Below are 17,352 nucleotides of genomic sequence, written 5' to 3' on the forward strand. Positions count from 1 at the left end.
TGAGAGGATCATATGATTCTTGTTCTTTCTTTTGTTAATGTATTGTATCACATTGATTGATTTGCGGATGTTGAACCAACCTTGCAGCCCAGGGATAAATCCCACATGGTCATGGTGAATAATCCTTTTAATGTACTGTTAAAAGTCACCACTCTTTCCTGGAAATGTACTGATGCAAATCACACTTTATAAAATATTTTTTTTAAATAAAAAGAATGTAATTGCTCACTGAATTGTAATATGAATGCAAATTAACTTACTGTAATTATACTGTGCAATTTTCTACTTTAAAAACTTAGAAAATGGAAGAGACCTGATAAGTAATTTGAACTGTAATTCTTCATTGTGTTCCTTCATTATGCAATGGTTACCATAAGCAATTTGCTCTGTTTTAATGTAAAATGTTTTTCCTTCATACCTTTACATTGGCAGGACTCAAATGAGACCATTCAGTATATACAGATACCCATGTTCCTCCCACAAGTACATTGTAGAAATAATTGAGATAAAATTAATACAGCACAACGGAATTTGCAAAAGATTCTTAATATATTTTCACTTTGGAACCTTTAGCACATTAAGTGTCTCTCCATCCTATGTCCTCAATGTGTTTTAAATAATCAGGGAATTCCTAACCAAATAGGAGTCAGATGATCAGCATTCGTGCTTTAATGGCAAGGCTTTGGTATAGAAGTAAAGAAAATGGGTTTAGTCTCAGCTCTGCCACTAATTAATTGGGTGACCTTCCTCATGTTGGCCCTATTTTGCTCCTATGTAAATCAGAAGGTTGGGCTAGGTGATTTCCAGCTTCCATCCTAGCCCTTACAATCTAAAACGGCTCTGTAGTCATTCTTTGCTTTGCATTGTTTAAGCAACATGAGTGACAGTAAATTAATTTCTTATTTAGAATTAATGACTGTCTGAATGAACCACAAGCCCTCTGGTGCAGTCATTCATTGCTAAAGGATGTCTCACGCAAAGATCATCTGTGATGATGCAAATGTAAAAAAAATAATAATTACCTATTTTCATGCTAATAATAATTCGCATGTGTAGTTCCCTCAGTGTGGTTCCTGTTATCTGCAAGGCGGAAAGACAGAGAGCTGGGGATCTCATTAAGCAGCAGCACAGTGTAGTGGAAAGAGAGCTAGGTAAAGCTTGGACTCCCGAGACTTTGGTTTGGCATTTCTTTTGGCTAATAACCATACAAGGCTTCAGGAATTTCATCTCTTAGACTGGATGCCCTCAGCTACTTTCCTGGATGTTGTTAAGACTAAGCACATAATGAATGGGAAAGTCATTTGGTCACCTGTATTTGTAAATGTCTCATTTAATCCTCTCAGCAACTGTGTGAAGTAGGTGCTCCTCTCATCTCTGTTTTTCAGCACACATACATATACACACGCTCACACATACACCACACACACACCCCCCCACACACACATGCATACACTCACACATACACCACACACACACACACAACACACACACACACATACACACACCCAAAAGTAAAAGAAAGAGAAGCTAAATAACTTGTTCAGGGTCACACAGCCCATGACACTTGTCTGTCCTGTCTATTCAGAAGGGATAGTAATATCCCTTCATCTCTGAATTCCCATATCCAGGTAACCTTTTTTTGTCTCAACATATATGATCTTCTTAGAGAAAGGGAACTATTTCATCTTTGTGCAACCAACAGTACTATGAACCTCTATTCTTCATCTATAAAATGGCAATAAAAGTACCTATGTTTCTCTAAAGGATACTCTTTCGTTCCCTCTTTGGCTCTTATCCCACCCACCCCCACCCCATTTCTCCCTTCCTAAAAACCCAATTCCAATTTGGAGAAGTGTGTGGTTTCTCAGAAGCTATCTTCACCCTCAGCTCTGGATCAGAGCACATGACCTAAGCTAAGCCAGTCAGCAGGCTCCATTCCCCTTGACCAGCATGGTTGATTCAGAGGTTGGCAGAAAACCTGTCCAATCAGACTTCTGCTGGAAAACTGAGACAAAAAAAATATGTAGACCAGGACACAGCAGTGTAGGCTCCTAAAGGGAAGGGGTCTTCCCTTTAGGAAGGGATAAAGCTGGATCCAAAGAAGTCAAAGCAGAGAGACCAAAAAGAACTCATCCTGTCACATCATGCAGTCACTGTCTAAAGTCAGCATTGCATTAACAATAACATGAGCCACTATATCCTTTTGATCATCTAAGCCAGCATCGTTTATAGTTTCTGTTACTTCTGCCCAAACCATGCCATCAATGTAATGAAGTCATGAGTGAGAAATTGCCACACAATCATAAAATTTAGTAATGGCGATTATGACAACAGTGACATGATGACCGAGAGTGAAGGAGAGGAATGCCTTTCAACAAACGTGGCTCTGGGATTTCATGTAGATCATCAATTTCCTTCAGTGGTTAAAAGATAAAATTAGTTCATTTTTCTGTGTTTCATCTAGATTCATTTTATAATCTTCTTCTAGGGGCATACTCTTAAATATCCCTGATCAAACCACAAAGATGATGGATCTTTTCCTGACCATGCCTTCTACGTGCTTGCCTCCATTCCTTCACTCAGGCTATTTCCTCATCCAGGATTACTTTTCCCCATTCCCATGACTGAAATCCTTCCCAAGTCTATGGCCATACCACCATGAACATGCCCGATCTCGTCTGAAATCCTTCCCAAAGTGTAGGACCTAGTTTAAATGAAGCCGCCCCTCATCATTCTCTTTCTGCTTCCTTTATATATTTTGCCTACTTAAAATCCTGATCCCTACCATGTGTTGGAGCCATTTTTCACATGTCTGGATCCCCCATAAGGGCTATAATCTCTTAGAGTACATGCTAAGCTCCTTATAAACAGCAGGGAGAAAGAGATGTATGTGACACCTGTCACTACTCTAATTTCAAGGGTGATTCAGCTGACGTGGTTGTAATTCCACCATTGAACAGTCATCAATCAAAAGCATATATGGAGCACCTTATGAAGAGATGGAAAGTCTGTATAATTAGGAATGCTTAGACTTCAATCTAACTGGGAGTTATGGAAAAAAGACAGGAGAGTGGATGACAGAGGAAAGAAGGGAGGAAGGAAGGAAGGAAGGAAGGAAGGAAGGAAGGAAGGCAGGCAGGCAGGCAGGCATCCCAGTCTGGTTCCAGGTGCTATCGCTTGTTCTCTCATCTGCATTATTGAATCACATTATGAATCCCTCTCTTATGAGCATCTGTTTAATGCCTGTCCCACCAACAGACTGAAAGCCACCACCGCAGCTTCCCTGTGCCTCATTTTCCTATAGCCAGCCCTTTCCCCAACCATGTCAATGTACCTCCAACATATAACTCAAATCCCTTCACTTTTATCACCTCTCCTGCTATCCCCCTGGACCCATCCATATCCATCTCTGGCCTAGAACTGCCCTTTCCCCTGTTTTTACTCTTGCTTCCCAGAAACACAAATATTAGCTGCAGTAACATTTTAAAAATATAATTCAGATATTCTCATTTAAAACACATCAGTGATTCCTCATTGAATTCAGTTTCCAAAAGTCTTGATAAAGCTTTCAAATCCCTCCATGATCTGACCTAGCCTCAACTCACTCCACTCTCTCCCTGCTCATTATATTCCAGCTACAGTGGCCTTCATTCACTTCTACACACCCCCATATCAAGGCCTTGGCAAGTGATGTTCTATCTGCTTGGAATGGTATCTCCCCACGTCTCCAACAGCTTCTGCCCAGGCCCCAGCTCCTACGTATTCACTGGTGCTAGGTTAACTGTCACTTGTTTGGAGGTCTGACCCTACTCCCATCCTTAGAGTTTCCTTGGGCTAAAATCCTTCAAGGCACCTGTAATTTCCCTTCACAGACCTAATTACAACTTAAAACTATCTATGTATAACAATATGTAAAGTACAATTACATTTTATAATTATATATTGGCTTAATGTCTATTTCCCCTCATAAACTCTAAGCTCCACAAGGGCAGAGTGATTGTTGTTTTTGTGTTTGGTCACTGTAGTGGGTTGGATGGTGGCTCCCCCCAAGATATCTGTCCATGACTTAATCCCCAGAATCTATGAATGTTACCTTATTTGGAAAAAATCTTTGCTATCTGTGCATCTCAAGTTAGGATGTTGAGATGAGGAGATAATCCAGGATGGGGGCGTCTGGGTGGCTCAGTCCATTAAGTATCTGACTCTTGATTTCAGCTCAGGTCATGACCTCAGGGTCGTGAGATCGAGCCCTGTTTGGCTCTATGCTCAGCGGGGAGTCTGCTTCTTTCCTTCTTTCTGCCTCTTCCCCTGCTTGTGCTCATTTTCTCTCTCTCTCAAATACATAAATTAATAAATCTTTTTTTAAAAAAGAAGATAATCCAGGATTATACAGATGGGTCCTAAATCAAATTAAAAGTATCCTTATAAGAGGGGCGCCTGGATGGCTCAGTCGGTTAAGCGTCTGCCTTCGGCTCAGGTCATGATCCCAGGGTCCTGGGATCGAGCCCCGCATTGGGCTCCTTGCTCGGTGGGAAGCCTGCTTCTTCCTCTCCCACTACCCCTGCTTGTGTTCCCTCTCTCGCTGTGTCTCTCTCTGTCAAATAAATAAATAAAATCCTTTTAAAAAAAAAGTATTCTTATAAGATACACACAAGGGAGACATAGAGAAGAGGAGGCAGTGTGACCACAGGGGCAGAGATTGGAGTGATGTGGCAATAAGCCAAGGAACAGCTAAAGACAGAAGAGACTGGAAGAGGCAAGAAATGGATTCTTCCCTAAAGACCTTGTCGGGAGCCCAGCTGTATGGACACCTCGATGTTAGACTTCTGGCCTCCAGAACTACGAGAGAATAAATACCTGCTGTTCTAAGTCACCAGATCTGTGGCAATTTGTTACAGCAGCTCTAGGACACTAATACAGTCACCTCTATATTTCTGTATTATATCGCTGAGTGTTGATCAGTGATTACATGCCAAATGAACAAGTGAGCTTTCATAGACCAAAAGTTATATACGTCTATCATTGTATACCAGATCTTTCCACAGTGAACAGAGCATACTAGGTGTTCAAATTATTTATTAAATTTTATTTAATTTGAATTCATTTTATAAAAAATACAGGCATATGAAATTTTTAAAGCTTAAATATGCAAAAGAAACTTAAAGATAACTAGGTAACGTTCTTCTTTTATAAATGAGAACTATAGAATTGAGAAAGGTTATTTGACTTACCCGAGGTCACACAGCAGGCTCAGGCTGAAGGAAATTGCATTTATTTATATAATTCCTATACCAACATCTACTAGAGTATCTTCCGTAAGTACAATTACATTATTCTAATTAAAATCATTTGCTATGTTGCTGCTGTCTTTAGTCAAAGACTCCAGCATTCATTGTCATTAAACTAGTTAGTATGTGTAGGTCTGCACTGATAATGAAATAAATATTGAACTAAATCCCAAGAATTGTAAGATAAAAATTTTATCCACTCAAATTCCAAGGAATCCAAGAGGGAATATCAACATTAGATAGACATTTACTATTACATTTTACTTGATTTAATTATGATTTCTTTATTGGTATTCAAATATTTAAGCAGCTTATCAGGCATTATCTCTTCATTTAAGAATTCACCCCAAAATATATTAAAATGCATAGTGTAAACCAACTTACTTCAGTACTAAGGTTTTTTCCACTTAATTTCTGACTTAGGGATAACTCCACTTGAGGATTCTCTAATGATTATGGTTTAGATTTAATGCTTTCCCATATATTACCTGTGCGTAGCAGAAAAGACTACATATGTTTCTGTCAATACAAAAGGAGTATCTTGAATCAATCCTTCTTTCCTTCCTCTTTCTATATGTAGGAACAAAATAGAGCTCTGAAAATCAGACTTGCTGTATTTATTTCACCAGTCTAATTATATGATCTTAGGCAACTGAGAAGACCTTTTTGTGTATCACTCACCCATTCACCTATCCAGCTACCGAGGCACTAATTCCATAACTATTAATGCCATCCTACATCAACTGATTCCCAAACACATGTTCTTTTTTATCACTGTGTCCCCATTCATTCTATCCTCCATGTAGACGTGCCATGAATACCTGTCTATACCTGTCAATAAAATTAGCTGCACAATGATTGTTAGACTCTGGTGTGTTCTTTCCTTTGGATTTACTATATGTGACTAAATTTGGAGAATCCAGTCATAGTCGGAGGAATCCCCAAGGTCATTTAGCGAAGTTCCCAGCTGCAGATCAATTTTTAATTACACACACCTGTGTAAGTTTTAACCATTATACCTTTAAGTATCCTTGGGACTGGAGTCCGCAAAATCTCCCCTGGAATCTATTTCTCTGAATAACCATACCTGGTTCCATTTACAAAGTCCATATTTTTATTATTCATATGTTCATTTATCAAAAAAGAAAACAAAACCTGAGTATTTTCCCTGTGAATGATGCAGTGTGCTAGGTGCTGATGATAAAGAAATGAAAGACTAGTTCTATTCCAAATTAACTCACAGAATAACGGGAGACAAAGATAACCCGTAGTTTCTTAAAATCTTGCCCTAAGCTGGGCACCTGGCTGGCTCAGTTGGTGGAGCATGTGACTCTTGATCTTGGGGTCATGTGTTCAAGCCCTACATTGGGTGTAGATATTATGTGAATAAATAAACTTAGAAAAAATAAACAGTGCCCTAAGTACTATAATACGTTAAGTACTGAGTGCTTTAAATGCCTCCCCACCTCCCCAGAGAGAGGTAGAGTGGGGAAGTGATCAGCAGCTTCAAAAGAAAGACTTCGTGAGTCCATTAGGACAAAGGTCATCTCATCCTTTAGCCACCCAACCCAGCAGATTCTTCACTACTCAGAGATTTTCTCCAACAAATTCCTTTCCAGAGACATTGATCATCCTGCTGATTCTCAAAAAAGTTCCAAAGAGAGAAATCCTTGTGAAGATTTCTCTCTCTCTGGGCAACCCTGTGGCTACTGCCCAGATGAGATATAACTATTGTACCTTTATTTGTGCTCACACTTGCCCTCAGTTTGTTACTGCCTCCATATATTTCATTAGTTTTCAGGGGGGAGATTTACTCCTTCTGTGGGCTTTATTTTCAGAGAGGTCAATAAAGAACAGGCTTCCCAGAGAAAAATACTGTATGATGGTTACATAATATGAAACCCAGGTCTGATTATACCATGCCCTTATTTGAAATCATTTGACAGCTCTCCAGTGCCTAGAGGAGAAAATCCAGTTTCTTTCATCTGGCGTATGGGACCTCCATGGTGAGCACCTGGGCACTCTGCAGCATCTCTTATCAAGAGGACCCCACACATCAGAGGCCACCAGGCAGAACCCCTTTAGGTTGTGGCCAGAGGAGTCACTGAAGGGGTCAGTGGAGAAGTGGTAACAGCTGATCTACATTTTTGGAAGTTTGTTCTACATTCCCTGAATGGAGCAACTATTGCAGCAAAATCCATGAATAGCTCAACTTGCTTCCTCAATACTTTTCTGGAATGAGACAGACCACCAATTAGAAAGCAAAAAACAGGGAAAGAAAATAAGTAACAAAAAAGATATTCATATTGCACTTCATTAAAAATACACCAAAGAGGATTCCAGGATATATCCTTTTACTTCTGTAAAAATGTCAATCCAAAGGTTTGCGATCAGTCTCCTGAGTTACCCCAGTGACAATCCATTACGTATTCTCTTGACAAATCCTAAACTGGCCAATAGTTTGTAAACATAACCCTCTCTGCGTCCTAGCCATTGTGCACAGGTGCACCTGGGTGAATATGTGAATTACTGTAAGTGCTTAGTTATTGTCATACTTTTCTGCACCTACTTATGAAGGGTGCCTTGAATTCAGGGGTTACTATCATTTTCTTTTTCTTTCTGAAATAATAAAATACAAAACACAAAAATCTCAAACCAGTTTAAGAAATGACACTACTCTTCTCCATGAGGTAATAAACTAGTTATATGAAAACCACTCTCCAGCAACTTGAAGAGTTAGATTCAAAATAACCCAACCTGTAACTAATAACGTGTGAGTGTGGTACGATTATATTAAAAAATAATCACTGGATTTGTCTCCTTTGATGAATTAATTAACTCAATAGATATTTATTGAGCATCTATTAGACATAAAAACAAACTGCTGTCTAAGAAATTAGGTATCATCCTTGTCTTCAAGGAGCAGAGTATTTCCATTTATTCTGAGGTCTTGTTGCGTAAAGTAAAAACCAATACAGGACAGAATTCGATCTGTCTTATTCCTTCATGCTATCAAGCCAACTCCTCAGACACACACGCACACACGCACACACACATACACACACACACTACATTGAAAACACTGATTAGGAATTGGCCTCACACTGTTATTGACCCCAGTTCTAAATCACTAAGCCTCATGTACTTGATGCTCCAAATTTTGGTTATGTCCTTATTTTTCCACTTCTTTCCTTAAGGCTCATTTTTCCGTAGGAACTTTTTTTTTTCCTCAACCTCTGACTAGTATTTTGATTCCTCCCGAGCAACAGCAGCTCCCCTTGTCTTGGATAAACATTTTGCCATCTGATGTGGGGTCCAGAGGCTTTGATGGGCTCAGGAGGGGAGAGACAACTCTCCCCCCACCAGCAGGTTATAACAAGTCCTCATCTAACAGCCCAACATAACCCTGCAATTCAAAGGAGCAATGCATACAGGTAAGAAATATGATCAACCATGAAGCCTAAGTCAGGATTCTACTTCTCTGTGGCAGCATAAAAACACGCAGACATCACATTAAAATCATGAGTAAGAACAAACTCTACTGGATCCCTACGGCCACCATGTCCGCTGGAGTCCCCAACCCCTTCCTTACCATTTTCATTTCTTTTGGATCTGATTGCATAAGTGGTTCCCAGGCAGAGGGTAGATTATTTAGGCGCCTTAAGAGATTCTTTTTCAATCTGACTGATGGCTGTGGAACTCTTTTCAAATATGTCATTTTTTTTTTTTTTACTCAGCTTATGAAAATGTGATATATTTGACATCACTTGCTGTATCTGTTAGGTTGATTTTATTGATTCTAGAATTATTTAGTATTAAATATATGACAGGCTTTGTAGCCAACCACTGGGAATACAAAAGCCAACTAGACAGTTGTGATCCCTTCCTTTAGGAGGCTTACCATCCTGTGGTAAAAGACATTTTACCACATATTAGGTTCACGGATATATCGCAGGCAGTGTTTCACTAGGGGCCTCTAGTAGAGGTCCCTAAACACAAACTGTTAAAGCTCCTTATGCTCCTGAAATTCTTTCAATAAGAGAAACATGTTTGTGATTATTCAGCTGAAAGATAATGACTGAAATGCAAACAAGGGAGGAGACAACATTGGCTTAAATTCATACTAAAGTGGAAATGACTGACATTGGACATTATTTCATGAATAAAGCTCTTGATGGAGAAGAGGTAAAGAGGAAGATACAGTAGGTTTTGAATTAGGAGAATAATGGCAGAGAGAAACCTGGTGTTATAAGGGGAGAAATTGCCTAACAAATAATCTAGTTTATGGTGAATTTATCTATCTATCTATCTATCTATCTATCTATCTATCTATCTATCTATCTATCATCTATCTATCTATCATCTATCTACCTATCTATATATCAATTTGGTGAAAAGAATACTAAGTTCTTCTTAACCACTTCACTTTGGGCTGTGATAAAGGCCCCTAATCTCTCTGGGATTTAAATTACTTGTTTATTAAAAGGGGATAACAAGTCTGTCCTAACACCTCACAATTTTTGGGGGAAGGTAATACTGATGATAGGCTATACACATGTAAGGTGTTAATAAGGCAGGAAAACTGTTATACTGCACTGGATACCTCAAATTGCCTCCAAAAGATGAATGAAACAAGTGTTAAGCTGGGGCATTGATTTAAAAGTAATTATACATACATAAATCTTTGTTGGTCCAGTAATAAAGTTCTACTCTCAGACTTCAAAACAATGAACTCTAATTTACCTGAACCCATGCTTTCAGATTATAATAACTGATGATTCCTTTATGCCTTTCAAAGGAATTATTGTGTCACAGGGCTTATCTCACACTTTTGAAATAAATATATTCCGGTAGGATTGGCTGGTTTCTGTTGCCCAGTTGTCCTACAGTTAACATAGGAGATACATACTTCACTTAAAATACCATAATGCTTTTTAAACAGTTACGTTTTTTTTAAGGAGGTATTGTTTCATTTTATACTAGCCATGATTTAATTGTGGGTCATGAAACCCAATGGACTCACTGAGTCCTCAAGCCAACATTCAAGTCCCCTCCTTGCCTTGGATGGATCAGCTAATTCCAGACCCCAGACTCCACCAGGACTCCCAACTTCCAGACATGCCTCTGCCTTCACCCCATTTTGGTAGCTCTCCCACATGTCCTTTTGTCCGCTCTCAGTCCTTGCTGAGAGGTTAATTTACTGAGGTTCAAAGAAGTTAAGCTTCTGCCCACAGACACATAGAAAAAGCTGAACCTCTAAGATTTAAACTTAGGTTTCTAAGGTACCAAAGCCCATATGTGTTCTTCCTACCACATCCTGCTGATTTGCAGAGCATCTGATTTCTCCACAGTGAGAATCTTTTTTAGTGGGAGAGACCCGGGTTATAGTATTCTATTAAAAAAAAAAAAAAAACTATGTTAAAAGATGTTTTGTGATGTGTAGGACAAAGAGGGCTATTTAAATTGAAATCATTTTCCTAGTATCCAAGATCTCTAAATCTCATGCACATTAAGTTTGAATTAACACTAACAAGGGTCTAACAGCTTTGATGCTGTGTTCTTAGATAATTAAATTCTTAGAAAATCATTCCACATTTGAGGGAGAAGCGAAGGACACAGCGAGTTCAGTCTTAATTCAAAGTCACTTACACATTGTTACCTGCTGTTTCCAGGCCTTCACAGAATCAGCAGGGAGGACTTGATATTAAAAATGAGGGTTTCTCTGTTTCTCTTTCTACACCCCCTCTTTTCTGGTCAAATTCTCAGGGTGGGGGGAATGCTGGAATTGTCAACGGGAATTCTTCCTAACTGTCCCTTTACTTTGGCATTTACCGTATAGAATATTCAGGCTATTTTGCATCCCAAAGCTGAGGCCCTAGCAATATCCCTTCCTTCAAAGCTGTGCCCCACTTTATATGTATGAAGTGCTTTATAGTTTACAAAGCCCCTTTCCCATTCATTATTGCACCTGACTCTCAGAGGAACCGTAGATGTTTAAAAGATGGCACGTCCTTCTGTGTCATCAACCAAAGAGAAAGTGGCTGGCTGCCCATAGGCCTCATGAAGTAGCATTTGTGTTGGTAACATTTTACATCCTAAGCTAACATTTGACCCTGAGACTTTGAGTCATAAAATAAATCTTGTCATACCTGAGAAGTGAGTCAGCTTGGGAATACTGACTCACAGTAACAAACCTCGCGAGAGGCTGAGGAAGACACTTTGAATTCCAGCTGAAGATTTTACAGTGGGAAACAGAACTACTAGTGGGTGAGAACTGTTAGAGCAGCATGAGCAGGGCATTTTGTTCCGGGACAGTGAAGTTATCAGAAGGTTGTCTGATTTTCAAGATAAGAAAGCTCAGAGAGATGAACTAACTTGCCATAAGCCATCCAGGTGGTAAGCGACGAAAACAACTTGAACCCTCCATCTCCATCCTAAGGACAGAGCCAGCATTGGGGTAGAGGGGTGGCTGGTGGCCCTTGAGCCATGCCCTGTCCCCTTCCTGGTAAATGTTTAGATGAGCACCATGGATCTTATCCTCATGTCTCTCTTTAGTGTCTTTCTGTGACTGATCCCCACCCTTGGTTTAGTAAGGTGTCATTTCAGATTTGTTCTGGGGTAGGAGGGTGATTATTTTGCTTTAAAGATTTATTTATTTGAGAGAGAGAGAGAGAGCATGCGAATGGGGGGAGGGGCAGAGGGAGAGAATCTCAAGCAGACTCCCACTGAGTGTGAAGCCCGAAAGCAGGGCTTGATCCCACAGCCCCGAGATCATGACCTGAACTGAAGCCAAGAGTCAGACGTTTAACTGACTGAGCCACCCAAGTGCCCTGTGATTCTCTTGTTTTAAAGCAACTTTGTATATTTCTACTTTGATCTCATAGGCACTGGTTTAGAGTTGGACTCTTGGACTCTACAGTACCTCCTCTGTAGGCCGAGGTGGCACCTACAACCAGCTCTGCATACCAGGATATAACTCTTCCCAGTAGATGGGGCAGCAATTATTATCCCCATTTATCCCCATTTTTCATACAAGGAACCGAGACTCAGAGAATTTCTGTAATTCAGTTGGGGTCAGACAGCTTGTAAGTAAAGGTTTCAGATTTGAATCCACACTTTGGCTTTAGGTCCTGTGCTCCTTCTATTATATCACAATGCCTGTGGGTAACAATAACCATACTATTCATCGAACACTGTTCTAAATATTTTATTTATTTTATTTTATTTTTAGACAGAGGAAGAGAGAGTGGGAGGAGGGGCAGAGGGAGAGGGAGAGAGAGAATCTTAAGCAGGCTCCATGCTTAGCACAGAGTCCGATGCGGGGCTCCCTTTCATGACCCTGAGATCATGACCTGATCTGAAATCAAGAGTCAGACGCTTAACCGACTGAGCCACCCAGGTGCCCCTAAATATTTTAAATATACTAACTCATTTGATCATGACAGCAGCCCTATAAAACACTTCTCTCACTGTTAACTCTTCTTTCCATTTTATAGATGATGCATTTATGGCACAGAGAAATCAACTAATTAGTTCAAAACTATGCAGTGAGTAAGTAACAGCCCCAGGATTTAAACCCCAGAGTCTGTGCTCTTAACCATATACTTATAAGTAGAAGAAAGAAGACTGCCCCGGGGGGTGGCAGGGAGCTTCCGGGAATGCTGGGAGGGTCTTGGCTTAGCCAACATCCTTTCCTCATCTATTGACGATGCTAAAATTCCAGCACTGGAGCCTCACTCTGATTTTTAGAAGGGTGTCCTAGGCTTCTAAAAATGCAAAGAGTCACGCTTGTTAATTACTCACATGTGACTGTAGTAGAACCTCTGAGGATATGAAGGTTTTGTGAATGGAGACTGTACCATACAAGGACCTTGCAGAGGAAGGGAGAAGAGGCTCAACTGCCAAATTTAAGGGTCCCAAACAAGGAGAAAAAGCTAGTATCTACCCTCTAGGATTCTCCCATCCATCAGTCCAGTCCTTATGGTTAACTCAGAGAATGAAATAATATTTGCAACACAATGCCACCTGTGGAGAAATAAGATTTCAAAGTCTGGTCTATCTGGCTCTAAAACTACTGCTCCTTCTAACATAGCCCAATTGCTCCAAGGACATGAACATTTCATTGAGGGCACAATTCCACTCCCTTACCCCAGACTCCTGCCTCCTAAAGACATCACTGTCCTAGATGTGAAGACTTTAAATCTGTAATTGAACCAGACTATCAAGTGCTAGAAGAATCCACGTTTAGCAAACAGAATGTGGGGAATAGTTCAAGAAAGTTTTCTGAGTGTTTTTGAAATGCCATTCCCATGAAACCCTTAATTCAATTACTCCTGGCCATACTATCAAGCTGGCTGCTCAGGAGCCAGTGCAGGCATTTACTGTCAATAGGAGAAATCCGAATAAGTGTTTCCCTGGTTTGGAAAGATGCTGTCGACTTGCAGAAAGAAGAGAGAGAAAGTGGGTCAGGACTGAACATTTCCCAGGCCTTTATGTTAGACCAAGCACATTCATAACTCCCCAGAATCCTCTCAACAGCCCTACAAGGTAGGCACTACTGCCTTTTTCTAGGGAGGAGGAAACTGAAGACAAGTTAAACAGCCAGCATCGAGTCACACAGCTTGTAAGAGTTGGAGTTAGGTCTTCAGACCAACACCACCTTCCTCCATGACCCCAACAGGCATACCCTCCCCTGACTCGCTTGCTCATGTCCATGAGCATTTCGGACATGTACAACTCCTATAAAGGTTAGAAAGGTTAAATCTATGTACCCACCATATCTAGCCAGTCCTCTTTCTGCCCTTAGGCTCTTACTATCCTATGTCCCAGGCTTTACTGGGTACGATGTGATCATTTCCGCGCTCTTCTGAAGAAAGCACAAAATGTACTTGTAAATAGATACCATATCTTGTCTGTTGCATGCATCAGTGTATTTTCAAGGCCTGGCCCAGAGTGGGTATTCAATAAACATGGGAGAGGGGAAGGGAGGGAAGAAGGATAGAAGGAAGGAAGTATGGAAGGATGGAAGGAAGCAAGGAAGAAAGGAAGAGATGGAGAGAGGGAGGAAGGAAACAAATATTGTAGAAGTAAAAGTAAACTGGTAGAATTTGGGACTTGATTGCCTGAGAAGGAGTTAGAGAGAAGGGAGAGAAGCTAAGAAGACACAGGCCTGGGCCATCAAGAGTCTTATTGTCTAGGAGATGAAAGTTCTATCTATGAATATTGATCATTAGTTTACAGAGTGTTTTCTTCTAAGAAATGAGAAAGATTTCCAATTATTTTTTATTCCACAGTTCATATTCAATTCCACCACTTGAATTACAAGCAAGGAAAAAGTTTAACCATATACAAAATTTCTGTATTTATATCTGAGAAAATTTGCTAAAAGGCTCTTATTTGAATAGGACTCAAGAAAATGCTCCTGGCCAGTAAGTCATGAAAAGAAATCTATTCTGTTTTGTCAGTGAATCATCCGTGTGTTTGTATTTTGGAGCAACAAGAGCCTCATGTTATTTTACTGAAACCTGCCCTGCAGTATATTATCAGAAAGTATAATGTAGCTTGGTAGGCTTGCTGATCTGTAAGAAGAAGGTCAAAGACTGGAATGAATACCTTGAACCACAACTCCAACTTTGTAATCTAATTTCTTTGAGTCTTCAGACATGTTCCTACAAAAAACATAACCAAAAAAAAAGTATAGCGACAGAAATCAATTTTCTCATTTAATCAGCTTCTTTGTTAATTCAACCACAAATTATGTGCTAGAGAAGTCTAATCACATTGTATATGAATCTTGCATAATTTCCATTAATTAATACCTAAGATGCAAGTGCCTTATGTGCTATTGTATGTATTTTTAGCTTATCTCATAAAAAACAGTTATAGCTACCTATGGCAGACATGACTTATTTTTCCAAACACACCAAAGAAGAAAAACAAAATCTTGCTGATTAGTTTAGGAAGTGGTGTCTTTTGGAAGCAATCATCTTTTTTAACTCTACTAGTTCTTGAATCTTTGCTAAAGCAGCTCCTTCCAGATTTGCACAGGAGTCTCTCTTGCAGCCCACAAGAGAGTACACCTAGGAACCAGTTACATCGCTTATTGCAAACCTCTTGTAAGATGCTCGTGGGCCAGCCCAGATGCTATTTTCTAGACCCTTAGATGACTGATAGCAAATGTGGCTCCTGTTCTTTCCCATTTTATAGTCAGAGGACTAATTCCCAACTGTCTTGGAAGTACAGTTGTAAGGGGGAATGAGATAACTCTCATGAACCTACAGGATAATGTGCTGAGGATGATAGATAGCTATATAGATGGGAGGAAATTTCACTTTTGGAGCTAGAGATTCAAAAATATGATATTCTGTTCATTTTTTAAAAAAATTTTAATTCTTTTCATTTTTTTTTTTTTTCAATGCGGGGCTTGAACTCACGACCCTGAGATCAAAACCTGAGCTGAGATGAAGAATCAGGCACTTAACTGACTGAGCCACCCAGGGCCCCTTCATTCTTTTACTCATTTAACAAAACCTTTACTGCATGCCTATCACTCACTAAGAATGAAGCTGAGCACTGGGGATTCTAAAATGAATACATAAAAAATTCTCTATCTTCAAAGAGATCAGTTTGGTAGAGGAGGCAGAATATAATCAAATTATGTCAATATTGTGTTGCAAGTGCTTTAATAAAGATATGTGAAAAGAACAGTAATTGATACAAAGGAGAGAGAGGACAGCATCATCTAGTAGGGGGAGGACAATTAGGGAAGAAGGAGAAGATGCAGAGCTGGGTCTTGAAAGATGAAAGGGGATCATAATCCAGAGGAAGACCCAAGGAGATTTCAGGTCAAGGGAGAAGCATGTTCCAAGATAAGGACCATTGTTTGTTATATGCAAGAAACTATAAGCAGTTGCTAGGGGGTAGCAGTGATAAGATTGGATAGGAAGGGATGGGTGAGCTCATGGAGCAGCCAAATTCTACTGTATATGTATATCAGATGCTTCTGTCTATCTATCTATCTATCTATCTATCTATCTATCTATCTATCTATCTATCTACCTATTTTTCTATCTACCTAGTGTGTATATATAATTTAGTTCCCATAAAACTGAGGTTGTAATATTTATAATCCCAAATTTACAGATAAGGAAATTGAGGCACACGTGGCTATCCAAGGCCACATAGCTGGGAATTAACAGCAACAAAATCTAAATGTATGGAATATGATTCTAGAGTCTTGTCTCTTCATCATTACATGAGAGTCTGGACTTTATCTTTAGGCTATGGGGAAGAGTTTCAAAGAGAGGAATGATATGGCAAGAGTAGGTTTTATAAAGGTCCTTCAAACCCCAGTGTGGAGCATGGATTAGAGAAGGATGTCTGTAAGTGCAAAACCAACTGGCAGACCAGTGTTCATCATCAAGGCAATATAATGAAGACCTGAACTCCTGCAGGGAACATGGTTTATCCAGCACAGAAAGGTGATTGACCCAAGGTGACATAGCCACCTAAGCTGGGACTAAAAAGTGGGGCCTGGACTCTTCTCCGCCATCCCACACCATTTATAATCCTGTTAAATATGGCATTAAGAGAAAATATCCTCTATTCTAACATACAGCTGGGGCCCAGACTCACAGAACTCAGAGCTGGAAGAAATCTTAGGTTGATTCAGTATGTCTGTCCTCTCCAGTTAAGAATTCCTTATAGAGCATCACTGTCAAATGATCTATTCTTTGCCTGAAGGTGTCAGTAAAAAATGTCTTTACAGTTATTAACAATATTTACTCAATAAACATTTATTGAACACCTATTGTGGTCAAGGCATTATGTTTGATGCTCTGGATGCAATAAACAAAAGCAAACAGGGCCTTGAGGAACTTACAACCTAATATTAAAACTTGTTTCCCTATAATATCCACCTGTTGTCACTAGTTCTGTTCCCTAGAATTATAAAAGTAAGCTGTTCTCTTATGCACTGCAGCATTCCAAATACTGAAAGATTTGAAAGCTCTCAAGTGTTTCTTTGTTTTTTTCATTTCTAAGATAACATTTACTTTATTTAACA

General features: G+C 39.7%; 1 protein-coding gene across 1 annotated transcript in view; it reads right to left on the reverse strand.

Annotated features, from left to right (window-relative positions):
- Positions 1-17,352, reverse strand: part of LOC115942550 (disabled homolog 1) — a 1,065,325-nt gene that overhangs the window by 388,412 nt on the left and 659,561 nt on the right. The gene's annotated exons all lie outside the window — the stretch shown is intronic.

The sequence above is a fragment of the Leptonychotes weddellii genome, chromosome 4 (genome assembly GCF_054177405.1).
Source record: "Leptonychotes weddellii isolate Sample4059 chromosome 4, ASM5417740v2, whole genome shotgun sequence".
In the NCBI taxonomy this organism is placed as follows: domain Eukaryota; kingdom Metazoa; phylum Chordata; class Mammalia; order Carnivora; family Phocidae; genus Leptonychotes; species Leptonychotes weddellii.